Source organism: Xyrauchen texanus, chromosome 1 (genome assembly GCF_025860055.1).
Source record: "Xyrauchen texanus isolate HMW12.3.18 chromosome 1, RBS_HiC_50CHRs, whole genome shotgun sequence".
NCBI classification, from domain to species: Eukaryota; Metazoa; Chordata; class Actinopteri; order Cypriniformes; family Catostomidae; genus Xyrauchen; species Xyrauchen texanus.
In genome coordinates, this window is record NC_068276.1 from 61,144,241 (window position 1) to 61,151,299 (window position 7,059).

Sequence of the window (7,059 nt, forward strand, 5' to 3'; positions counted from 1 at the left end):
TTCAGCAGATGAAAGGAAGTCATCTGGGATGGCATGAGGGTGAATAAATGATGATAGAATGTTTTATTTTGGGGTGAACTGTCCCTTTAAAGAGTGTGCGAACTGATAAATGTGCTGTTTGCTGACCTCTACTGGTTATGATTTGATAGTGCCCTCTACTTCCAGTGTACAACACCAATGCTTTCATATACATAAATGCTCAGAAATGCATTTGAACTGCAATGCAAGTGTACAGCGAAACATGTTTTACTTATGTGATGTGTATTACTTTTTCTTAGGGAGAAAAAAAGAGATTTTGAAAAAGTATTTGTGTGATTATGTAAAAGTCGAGTATCTAAACAAAAAAAAAAATACAAATAGCAAATATGAAGATTTTACCCTGTCTGCTACAGTAGTTGCAGAAAGATCCCATTTAGGTTTTAATGGTGGCGTCCATTCTGTCCTGTTCTTTTATGCCTGCAGAGGGCGCCCTGTGGTTATATATTACAACTTAACTTCTGTCAATTTGTTTTCTTTTTTTTTCTTGAGTAGGCTCTGTGTAGTATTCAAGTTGGCTATTGACTTCAAAGGCATTTCTAAATGACTTCACCTGACACAGCACAAGTTGCCTCTAATAAAAGCTTTGTTTCAATGGATTGTAGGCAGAGCCGTTGCTAGGTTAGGTTTTTTTTTAATTATTATTATTATTTTTATTTATTTATTAATGCATATGAGCATTTCATTTGGGGGTATTGAAGGATTCAGAGAAAATAATTTTGATTCTAGCTCATAGTGTTATTAGCAAAACCGAGTGACCTAGCTTGCTTTAAAATTACTTTGATTCAATATTTTCAGTAAAAGTATACGAAATTAAATATTGTTGTTCATCCAATGTTATACTGGAGCATGTAAATCAAAATCACGAAATATTTAATCTTATGTTCATATAGTGAAAAACAGCCAGGAAATATTGCCTTTATTATTTTTTAAAAGATAAACATTTAAAATATGAAACATTTCTTGGTTCCTCTGCCATTGCTTGCCATTCCAATGCAAAATACATAAATATCATGAGATATATTTAAATATTAGGACTGCACCATTATATTGGCCACCGATATTAATTGGCCAAATTAAAAGCACTGACATGTTGTTATAAGCATGAAAACGGCGATATGAAAAACTGATGGCTAATTTATAATTAATTATCATCACACTTTGAGTTCAAATGTACAATCCAGAAATAATGATTGTGCAGAATAATGCCACAGAATGTAGAAGGGTCGGCACTCCTAAGAACATGTAATATTTGACTTTTATTCTTTCTCATTCTGACATTAATGAGGAAAAACCACCATAAACGGACGTGACTGTTGTGAAAGCGGCACTTACCTATACATGATGAGTTAAAAACATCCAAAACACTTTGAAACCTGCAGATTTTGACTTTTGAGACATTAATATGTATCCAATTAGGCTGCATGATTAATTGAGTTAAGATTGAAATCACAATATGGTCTTGCGTGATTACTGAACCTTGAAAGGCTTTAACAATAGACCGCATTCAGCGCTTCTGTCAGCGCTGCGTGAGCAAGCGGCGCCCTCTAGCGGTTGCATTATCCTTGATCTATTGTACCACGAAAGAACATAAAAGGCAGTTTTGTTCCTTCGGTAACTTTATTTTTCTATGATGTGGTTGACATTTTCGTGGAATTGTCCAACATATGCATAATATATATTTGTGATGTTCTATTAAATACAGTACAAACGTGTCAAATGTGCGTTCTTTTGTTGTGAAATGCAAAAACAAATGGAAAGTTGTTTTGGAAGTATAATCATCATGCTTTGATATCAAGTCATTTTCCAAATCTCTTAATTATCTCTTTCATTGTGGCTCAAAATTTTGGCCTGTCATGTGTTGAACAGATCCAATCCATGTTCAATGGAAAATATTATCAGCATCATTTATATTAATCCCTATTAAATATCATCAGGGGATCGTCACGTGACCCAGAGTGAGATGGCTGCCTGAGTTCTTTGCTCCGCTCAAATTTTCAAATAATTAATATTTTTTTCCTCCAAATTCTCATTTTTTCTCATCGAACAGATTTATAACCATGTCAGACACAACTTCTGACAAAGGTTTTCCTATTTTTGGCACGATGCGCTCGCAGAAGGCTAAAGAAAAAGATAAGAAGTCGTCTACTCACAACGCGTCTTCGGCTGAATCTGAGGTTAACTGATTTTTTCAGAAATAAAGGCCAACGGATCGAGGCTCGATGGAATTACTTGTCATCTGGATGGGATAGCCAGTTCACTGTCTTGCCTTCAGAATTCATTCGCCGCACTCACCGAGAGAGTAACGGGCGCTGAAACTCGCCTGGAAGAATCTGAACGGAGGATTTCGGCTGTCGAAGATTCGGCAGCAACTACTGAAGGGCAGCTGGCAAGTTTGAAGTTGATGGTGGATCAAATGCAGACAAAGATAGACGATCTTGAAAACAGAGGTCGCCGCAAGAATCTGAAATAGTGGGTCTGCCAGAGAAAGCTGAGGGCTCCGGACCGCTCTCGGCGTATTTGCGTGACATGATTCCGAAATGGTTAGATTTGTCTGCTGACTTTCCTGCACTGGACATCGAGAGGGCCCACAGATCTCCCACCTTCGCATCTAACAACCCGAATTCAGCTCCGAGAAGTATTTTAGTTCGGTTTCTACGGTTCACTGATAAGGATGTAATTCTGAGGGTGGCACTTAAGAAGACGGTTAGGTTGCACAATGGCTCAGAGCTTCGATTCTACTCAGATTTGCCAGCGGGCCTGCTGCAGAAACGCCATGAGTTCGCGACCGTGAGTAAAGCTTTGGCTGCCCGCGGTCTGTACCGTGGGTTCGCTTATCCGGCCAGGCTCAGGTGTCTGCATAACGGAAAGATTCACTTGTCCGATGACCCGAAGTCAGCCAAGGCTTTTTTGGATTCCCTGGTCCACTAATTTTGACTTCGGTTTGAAATCTAGCTACACCCTGGTTTCTGGAGGAAAAATTCTGTTGATTCCATTGGACATGTATGATAAGTTACCCTTTAAGGCAATATCCAAAATGTTATTACTACCCACGCAGGTTTACAACTTTTCATATACCTTGTATACCTGGCTGGTATGAAAGGGAAGGTATTTTATTTTATTTCAAATGTTTATTTGTTTATTTTAATAATTATTATCTCAATGGTTTCTTGTATTTCCGTTATATGTTTATAGTACATAGTTTAGTGGAGCGGGCCGTGACGGGGCTGTATAACTTGGTGGTAGTTTGTTATCAGCTGTTTCAAGGTTTCTTATGTTATTTTGTGACTTTTTGACATTATCTGTGCCTCATCGTTTGGGGATGGGGCCTTGGGGGGAGGGTTTTACAGGTTCGTTATGTGTTTTACTTGTGGTACACTTTTGTTCATATTTGGTATCTCATACTGACATCATTTATTGTATGTCGTTGCATGCTATCATTCTTTTGACTTCATCTTGTTTTTCTGTATGCAGAACGTTCTTAAATTAGTAACTTGGAATGTGAAGGGCATAGGTCATGTAATTAAGAGGAAGAAAATTCTAAGGTTCCTTAAAAAGGAACGTGCATCTATAGCGCTATTACAGGAAACTCATTATCTGATAAGGAACATATGAAGTTGAAAAGAGACTGGGTTGGTCAGATTTATTTTTCTTCATTCTCATCAAATAGTAGGGGTACTGCAATTCTTATTCATAAAAATATTCCATTCATTCTCGAACATGCAGAATATGACTCTGATGGAAGATTCGTGTTGATTTCTGGTTTTATTCTTGGAAGACATATCACTGTAGGGAATGTATACGCTCCAAATATAGATTGCCCCAATTTTATGTCATATGTGGTCTTAAAGTTTAATCAGCTTTGCAAGAACACTGGATTTTTGGGAGGTGATTTCAATTGCGTACTTGATGGAAATTTAGATAAATCCTCACCCCGGGTTTTAATTGGTTGTAAATCCTCGCATATTTTGCGTAATACTTGTATGGATCTTGGTCTGGTGGATATTTGGAGAGAGCTGCATCCAAAAGACAGGGATTATACTTTCTACTCTCACTCTCACAACTCTTGTTCTAGACTGGATTATTTTTTCATACATTCTGAGTGTATACATTGTGTGAGTTCTTGTCATGTTGGCCCTATTGGGTCATCCGATCATGGCCCCGTTTATTTAAATATTGATATTAGTATATCAGTCCAGAAATCAACCTACTGGAAATTCAACACTTCATTTTTAAGCAATACCGATTTTTGCTCTGATTTTAGACAGAAGGTAATTCAATACTGGCAGGATAATCAGAATTCGCCTGTTTCCGCCGCAATAAAATGGGACGCTGCCAAAGCCACAATGCGAGGCCACCTTATTGCTCATGCTTCTCTGATGAAGAAACTTAGAACCCAGAAAAGGGAAGAATTGGAAGCTGAAGTAAATTTGCTGGAAAAACAACATAAAAGATTCCCAAATCAAGATAATTGGATTTTGTTAAATAATGCCAGAGCCAAGCTTAATCTAGATCATACAGAACATGTTAAAAAGTTATTATTTTTTAGCAAACAGCGGTACTACGAATTTGGAAACAAGCCAAGTTGCCTTCTGGCCTTCCAGTTAAAAAAAGAGCAGAACGAAAGAACCATAAAAGCAAATAAGACGTCTGAAGGCAGAATGACCTTTGATCCCCAGGACATTAACACCATTTTCTCTGATTTTTTCAGAACTCTTTATACAACTGGGTACAGTGGCTCCAGTGAGGATTTGCTGAATTTTCTGCATGAGATTCCTCTTCCTAGTATTTCGGAAGATGCTAGGGCCTTTTTAAATTCCCCTTTTACCAAGGAAGAAATCTGGCAATCTATACAATCAATGCCAAATGGTAAAGCTCCCGGCCCAGACGGGTTTCCCTTAGGATTTTATAAGCAATTCTGGCCCGAGCTTTGTCCAATTTTAATATATAAGCAATAAATAGTCTTTTAGATTCAAATTCGATGCCTGAATCCTGGTCATTGGCGGTTATCAGCCTGCTTCTGAAAAAAGACAAAGACCCAGTGAAATGCTCCTCTTATCGCCCAATTAGCTTACTAAATGTGGATTATAAAATTGTAGCAAAATCTTTAGCTCGGCGGCTTGAAACTGTTTTACCCTGCATTGTCCACCCAGATCAAACAGGTTTCGTGAAGTCCAGATACGGCACTGATAATATTCGAAGAGTGCTGAATATTATAGATTATTTAAATGTTTCCAAGGACCCTGCCTTCATTATATCCCTTGATGCCGAAAAGGCATTTGATAGGGTGGAGTGGCCTTTTCTTTTTGCAGTATTATAGAAAGTAGAACTAGGATCTAATTTTATCAGTTTAGTTAAACTTTTATATTCTAATCCTATGGCTCAAGTTAACACTAACAAAGTGTTGTCTGACAGGTTTTCAGTTAGCAGAGGCTGTCGTCAAGGCTGCCCACTCTCCCCATTGCTATTCTCTTTGGTTATTGAACCACTGGCTGTTGCTGTGAGAATTAATGCTAACATACATGGTATTAAAATAGGTCCAGGATATAAGATTTTTCAGGATATAAGATTAATTTGGACAAATCTCAAGCTCTGTACATGCATGTTCCCTGCGAAGCTGTTTCAAATTCCCCCTTTCATTTAGCAGGTTCTGGATTTCAATATTTGGGAATCAATATCACACCTGATGTGGAAAATCTGTTTAAAGCCAATTATCCTCAGTTAATTACAAAAATTAATCAGATTAATTAAATTAATCAGATTGGTCAACGCTTCCAAATTCTTTTTTTGGCAGGATTAATGTTATAAGAATGAATATTCTTCCGAGATTGAACTTTCTGTTCCAAAACTTGCCATGCTACTTAACTACAGATTTTTTTTAAATGATTCATTCTTCGGTTTCAAGGTATATTTGGAATCATAAAAAACCCAGACTCAAACTTTCGGTTTTGATGAAACCAAGGGAATTAGGTGGGGCTTCGCTCCCCAATTTTCAGTTATATTTTTACTCTGCCAAGTTAAACACGTGTTAAATTGGTTTCTTAATAGATCCGATTCGCGCTGGACTGGGATTGAATCTTCAAGATGTTTTTCTAAATTGTTATGCTCTCTGCCATTTATTCATAATATACAAAAAAATTGAATCTCTGACTAATATTTTCACTGTGACTAATACTCTTTTGATGTGGAAGGATGTTAAGAAATATCTAGCTATTCCAAATAAGCTGTCTCTCAAGTCTCCTATCGCACTCAATCCTGATCTTCCCCAACCCATACAGAATATTGGTCTTCTGACCTGGAGGTTGAGAGGAGTGTCGGAGCTTGGTCATTTATTTGATAATGGTCATTTGAGGTCATTTCAGTCATTAAGGCAGGAATTTAACCTTCCCAGTAATGATTTTTATAAATTTCTTCAATTATGGCACTTTTTAGAGTCACACTTAAAAGAAGGCAATATACGATTTTATTTGACTGAAATGGAAAAGCAGCTTTTCTCTTCATTTACACTTAAGAAGAAGATCTCGGAGTTATATGCATTGCTGTCTAATGTTTGTCCTTCAACTTTTGACTCTTTGAGGGTAATATGGGAAAAGGACTTAGGATCTAATTTCAGTGACGAGGAGTGGTTATCTGTTTGCACATGTGTTTTCCCTAAAGGTGTTTCAATTTCGGCCCATGAACAAAATTATAAATTTATTCACAGGACATATCTAACTCCAGTTCACCTTCATAAAATGTTCCCCAATTCTTCTCAATTATGTTTCAAATGCAGGGCAGACACTGGTACGGTGATGCATGTGTTTTGGGATTGTGATAAAATTAAAGTTTACTGGAAGGAGATCCACAAAATTACTCAAAAGATTACTGGAAAGATGTTTGCACTGTCTCCAAATGTATATCTTCTGAACTGTAAAGCTGGTCTGTGCCTTGATGGTGACAAAGAAACTGTACTGAATTTTTGTTTATATTTAGCAAGAAAATGTATTTTACTTCTATGGTAAACTCCTCAGACACCCTCAGTCA